Below are 19,340 nucleotides of genomic sequence, written 5' to 3'. Positions count from 1 at the left end.
AAACCTGGCCTATGTCCTTCCTGAGTAGTTGGAGAACAGTCTAAAGAACAGAAAGTCAGAGGTCAACATGGGTAATTGGCAGCACAGCAAGATGGGAGGCAGGAAGAAACTAGATAAACTGAGGGGGAGAAGGGTTGTGCAGAGGCTGATCAGCCAAACTAAGGTGGAATCTTTAAAGGTCTTCTGTCATGTCTGAAGAGGTCAGATCCCATGGACAACTGACTTGAGTAGGGAACTGGAAGGAAAATTAAATGGTTGGTTTTTTTTAACCACCTACAGGAATGGAATGGCGGAAGATGGAGTTTGATCTATGTATGGACTACCTTTCTCATTTGTGGTGCCTAGCACCAGGGTGTAGCAAACTTATAAAGGGAGAAAGAATCAGAATGGTTCAAGCTGTAAAGAACAGTTGTAAAACTGCTTTGGGATATGTGAAGTGCTAGTAATCATTCTGCAGAGGAAACCATAAACGTGTGCTTTTAACAAGATAACAAATCATAATACAATTGCAATTCATAGATTTATCAATGGAAGTTTAAAGGTTTACTTACTGTTACAGCTAACAGGTGTTCTTGTTAACTACATTGTTGGCTGCAGTGTGTGATTCCTATCAAAATCAATAGCAAAAGAGCCAGGATACGAAATGTGCCCACTTTTATGGGAATGATATCACACTCCAAAGGAGGCAAACATTTTCGTTAGCTTTCCTGGGGAACTAAATCACCAAGAGAGATAAATCTCTGAACAATTTAAGGTACATGTTGATCATGTGGTAGAAATATTCTTCTCCGGCTTTCCCTGACAATGCTGCAATTATCCTTAACTTAGGTGCATTTTTATTTATTTTTTTGCCTTCTGTAAGCAGTGACTCCTGAGGTTCCTGTCCATTTTCCTTCCTATCATTTACTGATCAATCTTTGGCAGATCCCCAGAAAGCAGCACCATAAAGAACTCCAACGGTCATACCCACACTGTACATTTAATGCCCTCTTATACCACTCGAATAGTCCTGGACTAGGACTATTAAAGTTAGTAATAGTTAGAAGTGGTACCCAGCAGTTACCCTTTTTGATGCCCTCTAAGGTGCTCAAAGAACAGTTCTGGACTTGCTTGTAGTAATGATTTTGCAGCTTTGTAGGCTAGAGTTCTGTAAAAGTTAATCACAGTAAGTTAGAATCAACACGGATTATGAAAAGGTCACTTGACAGATGGTGTGGTAGACATGGGGATATGTGTCCCCTAAAGATAGGGTCACCTGGGTACCAACCTGAATCCCAAGACACCGACTCAGCACTTTAAGTGTTCTGTAGACCAATATGGGAACATCTCATCATTCACAGCTCTTTGTAGTTGGCCTCTTTTTATGACTACTCTGCTGACCTGCCCAGATGTAAACAGGGTCAAGGTATGTTAATTTGACCCCAAATATATAATGTTGTCAGCACTACCACACAGTAGATAACACTTAAGCCCACCTAAGTCTAATGAAAACATCGGGGCAGACCTTTCTATTCCCACCAGATGCTGCACTCATTGTCTGTGAGGTGTTAGGACCCATTGCCTGCCAAAGAAGGGAAAGGATTCTCTGGCAAAACTAAGGGCTGTAAGATTATATCAACTTCTTCTGGTTTTGTTCTTTATTTTTCTCAGCTTTTAAATTAAGCCCGTAAAAGCCACTTTGGTAGTCTTTATGGACTCTCTGAATCCAGAAGAAAAAAAGCCACAATTGTCATGACTCTGCATCAACTTGCACACCCACTTCTATTTTTCTCATGCATCTGATGGCAATGTTCACAGGTTTGATGTCTCTTTCAGACACTCATCTGCAACAGAAAATCCTCACTTTTCACAGAAGAAGTAGAAAATTGCAGATATCCCTACATCAACTGTTATTTAGATTAATGTGTTCAGTGTGTAATGCAAAGCTACATAAAAGGATGGGCTTGGAACAGATTGCTTGGCACATCAAGAACCTTTAATAATAATAATAATAATTTTTATTTATACCCCGCCCTCCCCAGCCAAGGCCGGGCTCAGAGCGGCTTACAAGCAATAATAAAAACAAGTTAAATGATTGCAACTTAAAAACAAAATTTAAAAAAACCAAAATTAAAATATTGAAACATTAAAATATTAAAATGTAGCCTCATCGCATCTTCGGATTACACCGGACAAGAGTGTACACAGAGACTGAACATGGAGCCTGGCACACTTCCGTTGCAAAACTCTGCAAGCTATCCGTGCCTCCTGCAAAAGTCCTCCTCAGGCCTCTTTCTCTTGCCGGTAGCAGAGCGAAACACAGCGGTGAGAAGCAAAGTGCAGCACGTGTGGAATAAATCAGAGCAGACACAAGGCAGTACTTATCTACTCTTGGCTTTAATCATGAAGAATAACATCATAAATTCAGACCTGGCGAGAACTGACACATTCTCCCTTTCGCATGGCGTTCGAGAGTCAGACTGAAACACTCGGAGTCAAACCCCTCCCTTAAGTGTTTCTAACCACGCCTCAGGAAAGAGACGTCACCAGAACTCTTTAACTCTGTGAGTTCTGAAACCATTAACATCGCAGAGGGAGAAGGAAAAGAAAAAAGAAAGAGAGGGAGGGGATCAAACTGGCTCCAAGCCAAAGGCCAGGCGGAACAACTCTGTCTTACAGGCCCTGCGGAAAGAAATCAGATCCTGCAGGGCCCTGGTCTCATGAGGCAGAGCTTTCCACCAGACCGGAGCCAGAGTTGAAAAGGCCCTGGCTCTGGTTGAAGCCAATCTAACTTCTTTAGGGCCCGGGACCACTAGGGTGTTGCTACTTACGGACCTTGAGGCTCTCATGGGGCATACCGGGAGAGGCGGTCCCGTAGGTACGAGGGTCCTAGGCCGTGAAGGGCTTTAAAGGTCAAAAGCAGCACCTTAAATCTGATCCTGTACTCCACCGGGAGCCAGTGCAGCTTGAAAAGCACTGGGTGAATATGCTCCCATGGCAGAGACCCCGTGAGGAGTCTCGTTGCAGTATTCTGCACCCGCTGGAGTTTCTGGGTCAGCTTCAAGGGCAGCCCCGCGTAGAGTGAATTACAGTAGTCAAGCCTGGAGATGACCGTCGCATGGATCACTGTGGCCAGGTTGGGGCGGGAAAGGTAAGGGACCAACTGCTTGATGCGGCGAAGGTGGAAAAATGTTGCCTTGGCTGTTGCTGTAACTTGCGCCTCCATGGAAAGAGAGGCGTCAAGGATTACACCCAAACTCTTAACGGAAGGCAATGGCACTAATTGGGAAAATAAACAAAAGGAATCGATAGGAGGGGAAAGTTACATGGTAATTATGAACTGTGGATTCTGTTGGGGGCTGCAATCTTGGTAAATTAGGCATTTTGCTTCCTCCTGGCCTACTTTGAAGTGCACGAGCTGTGCAAAGCCTGCTTCTGGAGAAGGAGAGTGAAGAATAAGAATGAAACACAATAGATATTTTGGTGAAGGTTCTGGCAGATGTATTATTAACAAAACCCATTACAGTGGTACCTTGGGTTAAGTACTTAATTCGTTCCGGAGGTCCGTACTTAACATGAAACTGTTCTTAACCTGAAGCACCACTTTAGCTAATGGCGCCTCCTGCTGCTGCCGTGCCACCGGAGCATGATTTCTGTTCTCATCCTGAAGCAAAGTTATTAACCCGAGGTGTAATTTCTGGGTTAGTGGAGTCTGTAAGCTGAAGCGTATGTAACCTGAAGCATATGTAACCCGAGGTACCACTGTATATAGAAGCCCTATACCGGGGCTTAGGTAAACATTCCAGGAGGGGATGGTGTGCATGTCCACACAAGTTCCTCCTGCAAGTTCAGAGGTGATGGACAGCTTTGAGGCCTGTGAAGCCATTCACAACTTCTGGGACTGTGAGCTGTAGCCCTGCAAGATTTAAAGATACAAACCAGCACTTTGAATTAGATCCAGAAACAAATGGGTACTTGCTGTAGATGTCTCATGAGAGGTGCTTCATAAGTATTGCTGCATATAGGTGTCCTGCCCAATCTTCCGGTACTGTAAGTCACCAAATCAAAAGCAGCAGAGTAAGAAGTTGAAGTCTCCTGTGGGCACCACTTGAAGTTTGCTTATATAATATAGACAAGACAGGAAAGCATTTGAGTGCTTGAATCTAGGAGAGAGTGATTCTTGTCAGCATCGCCCTAGAGCCAGTGCGCCGACTGGACTCATGTACCTCAACCCCGACTGGGCTAGGCAAGCTGGGTAGCACCGCCAGAGACCTCCTTTCTCACAGGAACAGGTCACAGTGCTGTGGACTCACAGCTTAGAGCTGAGAGCACCGGATTCACTGTCTCAATAATACAGTCGTTGCGCAGCAGAGTTTTGCAGAGTCTTGCAGAGTATAAACCACTCGGAGAGCAGCTCTGTAGAATATCTTCCTTTTATTCTATAACTACAACTATGATACAAAACTATATACAGAGCTGAATATTCTAAGCATAAATCAATGCTACACTGAGAGTCTGCAGCTGCTCTAACAGCAATCTTATCTCTAGGATCTCCAACACTCTCACTCTCTCCGATACACTGACTGACTGACTGACTCTCTCTCACACACACACACAGATATGTTGCTGGGCAGAATAAGTAGATAGGCAGGACACGCCTCCTCTTCTCTGGAGAGTCAGCAGAGACCATCAGGAGATGATCAGGAGATTCTTGGGTATGGGAGGGGTGAAATCTCCTCATCCTCCCCCATTTCATCCGACCATTTCAAGAATCTTTAACATAACTGCAATTTGCACATACACTCCAAAAGTTGTTCTCTGCTTACAACCTTGGTTAACATATCTGCAGGTATCTCTCTCCCGGCATATAAAACACTTTTACAATACCATTGAATAAGCAGCTTCTGGAAAAATCTTCACACACATTTCTTCCTTTCAAATACAAATTGACATTTCTAATTAGGCAGATTTGAACAAACCATTTTTCAGAACTCAAATACACGCTTTCCTTCAAATATCAGGTAAGGAAATAAATAAAGCGTTTTGTGCTACTACTCTCAGCACACTTCATGCCTGGTTTAAAAACCCCACCAGAGTTGCTCGTGACCGCAGTCTTTGCAAACTCTTCAGAAAACCTTTTCGGTGGTACACCCTTGGTTGTTCTCTCGGACCTGCGCAGAACTCTTTGATCCTCTTGTTCTGGTGCTTCCTCCTCTTTGGGAGAATGGGGAGCTAAAGTATATGAAGCTGCTAAGTCTGAGTCAGCGTCAGACTCACCTGAGGCTTTTGGGCTCTGATAATCTGTGCCATCATCTGGAACTACATTGGCATCAGGATTATCACCACCAACAACACTTGCCTCCCTCTTAACTTTCTTTGCCCCTTTTGCACCATCATCACAAATGGGATGGCACTGAAAAACGCCAACTCTGTCCCATTGTGGATTGTCATCAATACTCCTGGTCAGCCTTATGGTTTTCGTGTCTGTGATCAGAACACGATAAGACCCTTTCTCATATCCTAGGAAAACACCATGTTCTCCACGCTTGCTCAGTTTGTCACCCTGCGAGGTGTGCACCCAAACCTCCGAACCAAAAATTTTAAAATGCTTTACACATGGCTTTCTTCCGTGAAGCATCTCATATGGGGTGCAATTTACACTAGACTGGTATCTCCTGTTATACACATGACAGAAAAACGAAAGAGCTTCAGCCCAAAAAGGATTGGGCAGCCCTGAATCATGTAACAGCGTTCTGATTCCTTGCTGCAGAGTCTGGTTTACTCTCTCACATAAACCATTCTGCCAGGGTGATCTGGGCGTGGCCGTCCTATGCTCAATGCCCTGTTCAGAAAGAAAACTCTCAAACTCTTCTGAACAAAACTCTCCACCCTTGTCTGTGAAAAGAAAACGTACATTCTCATTATGTACATTTCTGAGCCATTTACAAAACTGGCGAAACTTGGTAAAGGCTTCAGCCTTTTTCTGCAGCATATAGACCCAAACATATTTCGAATAGGAGTCTATCAGAACCATGAAAAACCTTGAATTGCCTCTAGAGAGCGCTAGAGGCCCCACTAAGTCTGCATGAATGACTTCATATGGTTTCTTGGCCTCTCTCCCAGACTCTGTACCTTTGGGAGCTTGCCTTGCCTTACTCTCTGCACAAGAAACACATTTCATGTGGTAGGGACATTCTTTCAACTTCATACCCTGAACCATATCAGGCATTTTTGCCACAGCCTGGAAATTCAAATGACCATAAATACGGTGGTAATAATGAATACATTGGTCATGCAACTTCTCATTCTTATCTACAGACAAATTGCAACACTCTTTCTCAGTTGCTTCTGCAGCGCCTGTACCTGAAACAAAAGGCAATTGGTACAATCCATTTACACATTTTGCATACAGAATGAGCTTGCCATCTCTAAGAATTTCACAGCGAGATTTAGCAAACGCCACCTTAAACCCTTGACGATCAAGCTGGGAAACACTCAACAAATTGTCCTGAATATCAGGCGCATACAGGACATTCTTAATAGTTGCATTCAGGCTCTTTAAGAACACAGTTCCCTGAGCCATACTCGTGAGAACTGTCCCATCTGCTTGATGAATTTCTTTCTTTTGCTTCTCAAGCTGAACAAAGAGATTCTTATCTTTGGCCACGTGGTTTGAACAGCCAGAGTCGACCACGAAGAAACTCCGCCCACGTTGACTGGAACAGCGAGAGATCAAGGCCTTTGAAGTAGCAGGTGCATGGGGATTTCGTCCTCCTCCCCCTCTGCCTCTGAAGTTTCCCTTCTTCTTTGAAGACTTCTTACACTGGAAACTCAAATGGCCTTGTGCTCCACACGAAAAGCACCGCTTCAATTTCAAAGCTTTAACAGCAGCAGTTTCACTTTCACTTTCCCCTGCTGAAGACTCAGGCACATTTTCAAGCATATTTTTAACAGCACAGTCCCGGCTTTCTTTAACAGCCTGTCTGCGATCCCACTCATTCAAGAGCACGCTAGACACATAATCTTCTGTTAGCCGGTCAGAAGGCATTGTGGAAATCTGGGCAGCCACTCCATCATAAGACTCATCTAGGCTATTGATCATCAGCATTGCAAATACAGCCTCTGAAATAGCCAGGTCTCGCTGAACAAGGTCCTGTCTGAGACGCTTTAATTGAGATAGATGGCTAGGCAAATCACCACCTTTCTCCAACTGCAGCCTGCACAGCTTCTTAAAGAAAATCACACTGGAACCAGCATTTTGTCTAAGATGCATATCTCTCAACTTATGCCAAACAGCTTGTGCAGTCTCTTGACCCTCTAAGTTCACCAGCAAGTGGTCTGAAACACTCAAAATAATTGTCCCTCGGGCTTTCATGTCTGCAGCATGCCATTCAGCCCAATCATCATCATCCTTATCTGGAGGGTCATCTTCTATCGTGTGAAATAGCTTTTCCCTCTGTAAAAGCGCTTTCATCTTTACTTGCCAAACTGCATAGGTTTCAGGCGTGAGGAGAGGAAAGGACAGAGCCATCTGGCCAGAATGTGCACAGGCCATGTCTGCTATTACTTGGAGCAAGACACTTCCCTCGTGCAACACAGATAAAGCCTTGACTCCTTCAGCCACTCTCTCTCCCACTCAGAGCGCAATTAACAGGCAAACAGGGATGCTATCTTCTTCCTTTGGCAGTCAGCAACATACCTCCATAAATCAAGCAGCAGCAACAGCAACAGCGGCAGCTTGAACACTCTGCTCCAAAACAGCTCTGCTTCTGGGCACCGCAAATCAGTCCAGCATGCAGCGTCCGTTCCACCGTCCGGCAATCAGCAACAGAAACCTCTGGCGACTGGGACGCCTGGGACGCCTGGGATGACTGGAACAACGCCAGGTCAGACGACTGGAACAACGACTGGGCCCATAACCGATGTCAGCATCGCCCTAGAGCCAGTGCGCCGACTGGACTCATGTACCTCAACCCCGACTGGGCTAGGCGAGCTGGGTAGCACCGCCAGAGACCTCCTTTCTCACAGGAACAGGTCACAGTGCTGTGGACTCACAGCTTAGAGCTGAGAGCACCGGATTCACTGTCTCAATAATACAGTCGTTGCGCAGCAGAGTTTTGCAGAGTCTTGCAGAGTATAAACCACTCGGAGAGCAGCTCTGTAGAATATCTTCCTTTTATTCTATAACTACAACTATGATACAAAACTATATACAGAGCTGAATATTCTAAGCATAAATCAATGCTACACTGAGAGTCTGCAGCTGCTCTAACAGCAATCTTATCTCTAGGATCTCCAACACTCTCACTCTCTCCGATACACTGACTGACTGACTCTCTCTCTCTCACACACACAGATATGTTGCTGGGCAGAATAAGTAGATAGGCAGACACGCCTCCTCTTCTCTGGAGAGTCAGCAGAGACCATCAGGAGATGATCAGGAGATTCTTGGGTATGGGAGGGGTGAAATCTCCTCAATTCTGGTACTGAAGCATCATTCAGTACCTTGGTTCTCGAATGCCTTGGTACTTGTACATTTTGGCTCCCGAACACCAAAAACCCAGAAGTTAGTGTTCCAGTTTTTGAAAGTTTTTGGGAAGCTGAATCTCTGATGCAGCTTCCGCTTGAGTGCAGGAAGCTCCTGCAGCCAATCAGAAGCCGCACCTTGGTTTTTGAATGGTTTCGGGAGTCAAACGGACTCCCAGAATGGATTAAGTTCGAGAGTCTACACCTCCCATTGGCCGGGGAAGGATAATGCACGGACTTGACTTACTTCACATAGATAAGTTCAATATCTACACACAGAGAGACACCCATCGTGCACAATTCTCTAGTGCCAATAGATGCAGGACCTACACTAGGCAATCTGCTCCCTGAGGCAGCAAAGTAAATGTCACACACAAACTAAAATGCACAGGATTCAAGGTTGCTCAAGTTACTTTAGTACCCGAGGCAGACAATCCTATAAACACCTCTCCTACCTACCCTCTGACAGTAACAACAAAAACAACAACAACAACAAATGTCCTTCATGACAACTCATACCAGCTAGCTGATCTGGCTACTTCACTCTGTCTAACAGTAGGACCGGCCTTGCAATAGTGTTGAATGAAGAAGATGGGTAGAGTTAACCAATGGCACTTGAACATATGATTGAGAAGTGAATGCAGGCCTTAAGGAGTGTTGCTGTATTACTAGTTCTTTCATGTCTCTCCACTTCTGCAGATGGCAGTTTTGTCAGTACAAAAGGCAATTCTTTTCCTCAGCTTCTCTGTGGCCTTTAAGTCCTGCTTCTGCCCAAACATAAATTCAACTATCATAACCCCCTGAAGTTTCCATAACTGTGAGTAAGTCTTCAACTGCTGAAGTTATTTCTTACAAATCTCAGTGTTCATAGGGGTCAAAAAAACACCCACAACAACAAAGGTGACCAATTTCCAAACCTTCTCTAAAAGACACCTTTTGGAGTGAGGAGGAAAAAGCCGAGGGATGTTGGAAATTGCTAATGGCTCCTTTAAACCGAGGGTTGAACAGTCAGATGTGGTAACAGCACACAGTTTTTTAATGGATACCTGATGGAGGGGAAGAGAAAAGTTTTATTGGATGCAAACTGTGACCAGGGGAAAAAACTTTAAAGTGAATAATTTTGCTAAAAATCTACTATATTCTTGAGCATACAGTCAGCATGATGTAAACTGACAAGATTTCAGAGCTGCGAACTTGAATTTCTCCTGAAAAGAACTGGTCTGATCTTGACACCCAAGGGGTTCAATCCAATCCCCAGTATTCCCTATATTAATCTGCATTCCCAACATCACCCTTTAGTATGTACCTCAATGGTTACCAAGAGGCCTTTGTGTCTTAGAGCAAGTGGTTGAACGGCATAAAGGGAAGTCTCTATAAATGCCTCAGATGCTATTCGCAATGAGAAGGAAAGGATAAGACAATCTGTAATGCTTGTTTGGTGTTGTAATTAAAATTATATGATCTTTACAACCCATACTACTTTGGCTCAATGCAGCTCATAATAATCTTGAAGAATACAAATAAAATGCAATGATGATAGACGATAGATAGATAGATAGATGATAGATAGATAGACAGATATAGATAATATGGCAGCAGTAAAAATCATCTAACAATTAAATTGCAGCCAGCAGAACTAGGGTTGCCATATGTTCGGAATTTCCCAGATATGTCTGGGTTTCAAATGGTGAAATTAGCGACGGGGGGGGGGGGGGATTTTGAAAAATTAACAAAATGTCCTGACTATCGCACTTTGCCTTTTTGGGGGTGAATTCCCAAATCAACTTTGAGGTTCGTTTCCCAAAAAAAGCTCAGCAACTTTTGGGGGCAATTCCCCAAAAGAAGCTCAACAAATTTTGTGTCAGGATTTTTACTTCTTGAAACATGGCAACCCAAAGCAGAACCAATGAAAACATCAGCAACATGAAATTAGTTAAAAGCAGTGTTTTTTTCTGAAATTTTTTTAGGGGTACTCTCATTTTGACAAAAGAAAGTCACAATTTTATAAATCGGGAAAAATAAATACAGTAAATACAACGAAACTGACCAATCACCATGCTAGATTCCAATTCCTACTTCACACATTAAATGCTCGCTTCCATCTGAGACTCAGGAAACACCGTGACAGGAAATGAGGCTGCTATCGAGGGTAGCAACAGAATTGACAATTCACCATGCTAGATAAGAAACTAAAAGAAACGCCTGTTAGAGTCACAAAATGTTTAGGGGTGTGCGTACCCCTGCATACCCCCAGAAAAAAGCACTGGTTAAAAGGTTCCAAAAATGTATAAAAACCAATTAAAAAGCATGAGATAATAAGATGGACCTGGCTTGATGCTGAAAAACATAGACAGTAAATGTGTTGGGTACAGTACAGAGCTTAGCTGCTACCACTGAAAAGGCCTTCTCTTCTGTAGCCTCTTCAGAAAATGGGGAGCGTCTGAAAATGATTAAATGGCTGACATTTTCACCTGGCACATGATGTTAGTAGCAGATAGCGTGGTGGAGCGTTAGCACCCACAAGACATCCAAAATGTGGGGAGAGGATGGGCAAGGCGGCAGTAAGGGTGCACACTCATGGGGTTTTCGGATTGGCTCGGCTGGTATGCTTGCACTCCTCCAGTTTTGTCATTTCAATGACACAAGCAATCAGAGGTCAGGTGAGTGCTGTCACTCAGGGCCGTAGGAAAGTGGGGTGGAGGGGCGGGTCACCCCAGATGCCATCATGTAGGGGGGTGACAAATTATCAAGGAACAATTACTGCCGTACTAGGGCGGCTCATAAAAAACTTTTTTTAAAAAAAAATGCCTGCTCCAAAGATCGTATCTTACTACGCTAGGGATTATATAGCTACATATGAAATTTCATGCATATCAGTTAGTATCTTGACCCTTCTCCATGAAAATAGCTGTTTACTTGGCCGTTTTCCTATGTCGTGAAGGCTGAAATTTCAACAAAGCACGTGCCTTTGCTAGACTCTTTTCCGGCACCTGTTAAAAGCATTCTTCTTTAGGCAAGCATACCTAGGAAGTTTAGGAAGTTGAAGTAATTTTAATCTTAATATTTTAGCTTTTGTATGTTTTAAAGTAGGATTGTTAATTTTTCTTGATTTTACTGTTGTGGGGTTTTTTGTTTTTTGTTTTGGTAAACCACTTTGCAGGTTTTTTAAAAATAAATTTTATTAAATAAATAAACAATAAATATAAATAAAATAACACAAACCAAAACACAATCTATCCTGTAGATTTAAGTATCTGTCCATAGTCGCCAACTTGTTATCAGAAGCTCAGAATCCACATTCCTTAGTAAGAAAATATAAAATAAGGTAAAACCATTTTTGCAGGCAAAAAAATAAATAAATCAATGTGTGTGGGGGGTGGGGTATGACAAGAAATTTTCTGCACCAGGTACCACCTGTCCTTCCTACGCCTCATCATCATCATTTGCTACTAGATGACAGTCCTTTGGGTACCTGATTGTCAAATCATTTCATATTTAAAGGTTAAAACACTATGAATTGAGCCTGGAAACAGAGATGGTAACCAATGAAACTTTTGTAATACTGGCACTCTCTCTGTTCCTTCTAATGAGTTAATAGCAGTGCTCCCCCCCCCCCTTTAAAAATGTTTAGGGTTACTCTCATTTTGACTCAAGAAAATCACCATTTTATTGTTCAAATTGGGAAAAATAAATAAAATAAAACACTGGTTAATAGTGTTGTATCAATTTCTTACTGCTTAATTGTATCTTTGCTAATTCCTCCTCTAAGGAAGCTCAGCTGTTCATGTAGCACACTGTGATTCTTGTTTAAAATCGTAACATATGTTACTTAAGAGGGGGCAGTTGAGTACACTTGCCCTAGGCCCTGGTAGGGGGCACCAGGGGCCTGCTGAATTTACTCTGTCATGCCAAGTGTTTATAACTTTATTCTAACAAGACTCCTGCCCAGGGCCACAGGTGAGCTCTGTATGGGCCTGCCTATAACAATTAGCATGGGTGGACAAGGGTACATGGTACCAAGGTACTCACTAGGAGTACAACAATTTCTATGTGGGAGTAATCCTTACATTTGTGTAACCTTGACAGGCAACAGACTCTGGTTTGTATTATGTTGATAATGGCACGGACTATGTCAGAGACTGTGCTAAGGAGGGATGCACTGAGGAGGAAGGTGGGAACCTCCCCCTCCTCCTTATCCGGATCCTGAATCTTCCCAGGAGCAGGAGAACAGTATAGAATTGGAACAGTGGTTTGCAGAGGGACATAGTTCTGAAGGCAGAAGCTGGGAAATACTGGATGGGGAACAGCTAGGATAGGAAACACTGGAAGAGAGAGGGTTAACAGATTCAATGTCTCCGGAAAGCATTCCTCCACTCTTCCCATGGTCAAGAAGAGGTTGGAAAGTGGCAGAACAGATAACACACAAAGCACAGAGGGTACAAGCTCAGATTACAAAACGTAAAAGTGACGTAGATTAATAGAGACGTAAGAGGGTGGAGTCCTTAATTGGGACCACCGCCATTCTAGGAGATGTGTTCCTTGTTCTCTCGCTGTGATTATTAAAGTTCCTAAATGGTAAGAAGACTCCTTTTCCTTTGTTCTACTTATCTGCAGCAACAGGGGGAGGAAGCCAGTTTCCTGAAGCCTGACAGACTATGTCTCACTGCAGGGATGTGAATCTGCTGAATCTTTGCAGATCTGGGTTTGGTCTTTGGCTGGATGGGAGACCTGGGAACATGCGTATGCCACCTTGGGTTTTAGGAGGGAAGAAAAGCAGGATAAAAATATAAGAAAATAAATGTTCAGCCTAAGTTCATAACTAAAGAGCAGCAATCCTTACCCCCACATGACTGGTGTTAGGCAGTGAAGGTGGTGGCTTATGTTGCCACTGGCATTCCATGCCACTGACTTCACTTATGACATATATGATGATGGTCATAATCCAGAACAAAGTTGGCAAGCTTCATACTATTGTCTTCCATTGGATTAATGAGGTAGAAAATAGCATTCTAGAGATATATAAGAATTTTTTTTGTAATTCCCTCCCAGGAGGTGTTATTAACTCTGAGAGACAGCAGTCCACAGCCATGAAACTTAGTCTCAATCTGCTAACAATATATCTAGGCAAGAGCTGTAGCCTCAGACTTGGAATGCTTCTCTGAATAGGAACCAGCCATATGGTGGTGTTATAGGTTTGTCAGGACATTAATTTAATAAAAAGGAAATCTAAATCCCAATGCAAAATTATACAAATGCCATCATTTAAAATCCAAAGCTTTACTAATAACAGCCTCATCCAGCTCACAAGAGGCTATTTAAATGGTTAAATGACAAGGCTCCAAGTTTAAATGCCCCCAAAGCGATGTATGTACTATATTTGAAGGACATTTGTTCTGCTCACTTTCATATACCTCGTAATAACCTGTGATTTAAGCACATGGGAGAAAGAATCATATGTGACCTGAAATATAGAAGAGGGCAACTCCTTCCCAAATTTCCCTAAGCACCACCTCTAATTTTCATGCTTCACAGTGAAAACAAAACTCATACCTTCTTCAAAGCCCTTCCATTTGACCCAACTAGAATGGAAGCATGTCTGGAGGTGACAAGAGTTAGGGTCTGTTCAATGGCCAACAACTTCCAAGTTGCATTAAGAAGTGGCCACTCAGGCAAGAGACTTGATAACACAAGGATGGAAGAATGAGGAAATCCTGACAAAAGAACAGTGGCAAGAGAAATTGATGAATTATGTAGAACTGGCCAAATTGACTTACAAACTGCGAGACAAGGACAACTGTGATTTCAAGGAGGAATGCGATCTTTTTACAAACTATCTAAAAAGACAACAAAATGAACTGGACTCCTTGGCAGGTTTTGAATACCAATTTATTGGTTGCTAACATGATGGATAGATATGTAAGGATATGAACAAGTTTATAATATGCAGAGAAAATATGTGAAGAGAAATCAGGGAGAGGAGCTGAGGGAAGTCCTTGGTGGGGGTGAAAGGGGTGAAAATAATGAATATGGTATGATAATTTGTTATGTGGAAATTGAGCAATAATTTAAAAAAGAAAGAAAGATGTGGCCACTCATACAGGATTTTCACCACCTGAAAGAGTATGCTCTTTCAGAAGAGTCTTCTCACACATTCCTTTAAGTTTAAAGGAAAGAAGTGATATGTGTGTATGTGTGAGCCAGGTTTTTAAGATCACTTCAGTACAACAGATACCAAATAATCAACTTTATTTGTGGCCATGTTTAACTTTTTAGCTTGTGGACTTTCTCAGTTTGATGGATATATGTTTGCCATCCAGAGACAGCCATTACATATATGTATGGGTTAATTCACACCACCTTCCCTTTTCATGTTGAATATCTTGCCTCTAGCTTTGGAAGCAGTAAGTCATGGCATTGCTCTACAGGTTTCAGAAAGCGTACACCTTTTAAAAATCACCTTTCTTCAACGTCCCCTTCTCTGCCCCCTCAGGTTAAGCTTCTCAGGAAAGAAATGGTTTACAAAACACATGCTGTTGTAAAGGTTAACCTTCTGCCATCGCTATCTGATTTCGAAGGCCAGCTAAAAGCAGATGGGATTAACGTATAAGGGAAGCTATTAGAGAGAGGAAAGGGGGTAAAATCCAATACACAGAAACTGTGTGAACATATCTAAAATATTTAAGACTCCTGCTAAGAACAGGAAGTGCAGTTAGTTCCACTATGGCTATTGTTTTACTGTCAAAAGTGGCCAGCAATAATGAAGGTGGTCAGTTGTCAACCCAAACATCATGCTTGCTTCTTGAAAATTTCTGAAACATTGCACGCCCTACTGTTAGGCAGAGTGATGTTCCCACCTCAGGCAGCAGCTGTTGGTGGGGAGGCCACAGCAAGCTCCCAAGTGGTTCCTTTTTCAAAATATTGCAGACTTGTGCAGGACCACTGGTTCAGAAAGGCAGAATTTTTAAAAAAGAACTTACACCAAAAAACTGGATATGGAACAACTGATTGGTTCAAAATTGGGAAAGGAGTACGACAAGGCTGCATATTGTCTCCCTGCTTATTTAACTTATATGCAGAATTCATCATGCGAAAGGCTGGGTTGGGTGAATCCCTAGCCGGAATTAAGATTGCCGGAAGAAATATCAACAACCTCAGATATGCAGATGACACAACCTTGATGACAGAAAGTGGGGAGGAATTAAAGAGCCTTTTAATGAGGGTGAAAGAGGAGAGCGCAAAATATGGTCTGAAGCTCAACATCAAAAAAAAATGAAGATCATGGCAACTGGTCCCATCACCTCCTGGCAAATAGAAGGGGAAGAAATGGAGGCAGCGAGAGACTTTACTTTCTTGGGCTCCATGATCACTGCAGATGGTGACAGCAGCCACAAAATTAAAATACGCCTGCTTCTTGGGAGAAAAGCAATGACAAACCTAGACAGCATCTTAAAAAGTAGAGACATCACCTTGCCAACAAAGGTCCGTATAGTAAAAGCTATGGTTTTCCCAGTAGTGATGTATGGAAGTAAAAGCTGGACTATAAAGAAGGCTGATCGCCGAAGAATTGATGCTTTTGAATTATGGTGCTGGAGGAGACTCTTGAGAGTCCCATGGACTGCAAGAAGATCAAACCTATCCATTCTTAAGGAAACCAGCCCTGAGTGCTCACTGGAAGGACAGATCCTGAAGCTGAGGCTCCAATACTTTGGCTACCTCATGAGAAGAGAAGACTCCCTGGAAAAGACCCTGATGTTGGGAAAGATTGAGGGCACAAGGAGAAGGGGACGACAGAGGACAAGATGGTTGGATAGTGTTGTCGAAGCTACCAGCATGAGTTTAACCAAACTGCGGGAGGCAGTGGAAGACAGAAGTGCCTGGTGTGCTCTGGTCCATGGGGTCACGAAGAGTCGGACACTACTAAACGACTAAACAACAACAACAACAAGATCAAAAAAATGGGTGTGTGTATACTGAAAGGCGTTTGGTTGGTTGGTTGGCTGGTTGGCACATGCACAAAATCCATTATCACCAGCATTCTGAAATCCTACCAGTGGAACCCAGAGCATAGCAAAAGGAACTTGGACTCCATTATCTCCTTCCTAGTAGGTTCCATGGTGCCTCTAACCAACATTCACTCTTTCAGAAAGGATGTGGGCATTCCTTTCCCATTCCCTGAATATTCGATGGAATTGGGAAAATTTCCTTTTGACTGAGGGCTTATCCACACTTACTTTTGCCCCACTTTATCCAGGCAGAGGTCCATGTCAGAGTTTGGGATTTATTTATTTCTTTTGCCCCAATCTTTCTCTGCAAAAACCCACTCATTAAAGCTGAATTGGAGCAAATGTCCATTTGAGTTTTCCATGGATTGATGCTTGCTCTGGTTGAGGTTTAAAGAGTGGGATTTTGCAGGGAAAGCTCCCCAGCAAAAAAAAAAACAAAAACAATAAAACAAAAACAATAAAACAACAACAACCCCCCCACAGTGCTTCAGTGTGGAGATTTAAATCAGAGGAAGGGTAACTGTGGAGAAACCCTGAGGCATTAAGCCATCTGTTTTTGTCTGAGGTTTACACAACTGGATTCCTTCTACAGTCTGCATGCTGATAAGTCCATGTTTATCTGTGCAAAAGACACACGTATATCTTATTTCTTCTTCATACATGCACATAAATCCTGACCTGACGAGGGTATTCATTTAAAGGTGATAACTTCTGCCTTTGGGGGGGTATGGCATAGTTAATGGAGCCACATAATAAAAGCAACCCCCCATTTATGAGCTCACATAAAGAGGCTTGGGCTGCTTCGGACCAGCATAATGGTAAATGGTAAATGAAATTTTATGGCACTATTTTTCACTGGCTCATGTTAACCAGCCTAGTACCAAGGTTGTAAATTCCTCAGTCGCATTACAATCTGTATACACTGTTAAGCTCCTCAGTAAGCAGTTATTTATTTATTTATTTTAAAAGGAAGACACACAATATAAATTATTAACATTTTAGTTTATGACGGCAATGAAACCATTAAAAGAATGGACAAACTATGATACTTATTTATGCTTATGCCTTCCTTCCTAACCTATTAAAAAGTTCCTTGATTTACTTTTCAAATTAAAAAAAAAAGTATTTCTTAATAGTCTGATGTATAAGCGGTTCTGCAAGCTCAGCATTGTGTGTGGTGTTTATATGTGTCTGAATTTACAGTGGCCTTTGAAATGAGCATTAATAGAGTTCCATTTGCGGACATCAGGATGAATAATCGTAAAAAAAGTGCCTCCAAAGTCTAGCAAGTGTACATGAGGATGAGTGTTTGGCAAGAGCAGGAAACTACTTAAATATAATTGAACTCACTTAACAGATTTTATGTATCAATCAAATGGCTTTGTTGTTGAAGAAAACCCCAGTGTTAGAGAAGATTGCTAGCTTGCTTCTCCTTCTTGCTTATAATGGGCTCCATCTTTTCTGGAACAACATTTAAGTTCCCCCAACACTTTTTCTTGGCAATCTAGAATTGCCTGATTCATGAGGCTGCAAAGGGAGTACGAAGGGTAAGAACTCTCTGTTTTGACTTCCTCCTGTTCCTCATGCTTTTCCATCTCCTCCAGTATTGTTCTTCCATATCTCACCTGAAGGAAAGATGCACAATCTTCCTGTGATGTAGACAAATAAATTTAACTCGCAAACTGGAAGGAATTCTAAATCTGCTCAGGGGAACAGGAGGTAGACGTCAATCATGTTCGATCTCCATTCTCCCACTTATCACCTCATCTGAAATGATTCTCTTGGATATTGACCTATGAGCTCTGTGATCCTAGGAACTCTACCATTGGGAGTTCAGAGAAGATGCACATTGATTTTGTGATTGTATGTAAGATTAAACTGCATCAGCAATATTTGTATGATCTGCATGGGCTTTCATATTATAGAGAATATCCCCTTAAAACAAAGGCACCCAGAAGAAGTAAGAAGAAATATTCAGATCGCAGTGTAGGACCAAAGGATTATCCTGGACACAAGCAATAATGCATTGCTATATTCTTTTTGTGTAAGTGAACTGATGGTTGAGTATTAATACCCACAAGAAGAGAAATTACATCATTAGTGTCAGGATGCTGTCAGCGGCTCCCAGCTGGTTGCCCAGGAAAGTATAAAGACAAGGAAAAGTTTCTTACCATCCTTTTTTATTTCAGTCTTTACAGAGAGAGGCTATAGAACCAGCCTCTTGGATAATGGCATTGTCCCAAGTGAATTTCCAACCCCCCCCCCCATCTCTCCCACTTCCTCATTCATCATCAACATCACCTCCTTTATGGGTGCTGCTAAGTGCCCTCTGTCTTTGAGCTCTTTGCTCTCCTACTTTTAAGGCTCTCTCGGTTCTGGGAGATGGAGGGTCTGGAATGCTTTCTAATGACAATGTGTCAGCCGGGTGTTGTTCTGGCTCTCCCATGATTTCCCAACTTTCCCCCTCATCTGCCTCTGAGCTGCTACCTCCCTCAACCCCCTGTTGTAAATCTATACTGTCATCTTCTTCTTCCTCCTCCCTGGAAGGATCAGGATGGGGAGGTGGTCTCCACCTTTCCTCCTCTGCCCAGTCCCTGACAATTAGTTTTCTTTAACAGTGGAAGCAGGTTTTCAGATTATACACAGCTCTTCTTCAGGCTTTGATTATGAAATCAAAAAATGAACATCCAATAGACAAGATAGAAACAACTGGGTAGTCAGGCTGATGGTTACTTGATTGCAGAAGTTTGCAGGCCATTGCTGTTGGCATGGAGATAGTCTAGGTTGAATGCAAATATGCCATTCTGATGTCACGTGTGATGTCACAAAGAG

The 19,340-nt window shown here is 42.6% G+C and overlaps 1 long non-coding RNA gene across 1 annotated transcript in view; it reads left to right on the top strand.

Moving 5' to 3' along the window:
- LOC308482073 overlaps positions 1–19,340 on the top strand; it is a 207,104-nt gene that overhangs the window by 145,881 nt on the left and 41,883 nt on the right. The gene's annotated exons all lie outside the window — the stretch shown is intronic.

The sequence above is a fragment of the Podarcis pityusensis genome (assembly GCF_964106645.2).
Source record: "Podarcis pityusensis genome assembly, chromosome: 7".
Lineage (NCBI taxonomy): Eukaryota > Metazoa > Chordata > Lepidosauria > Squamata > Lacertidae > Podarcis > Podarcis pityusensis.
The sequence above is the reverse complement of the archived record's forward strand: the minus strand, read 5'-3'. Positions and strand labels throughout refer to the sequence as shown.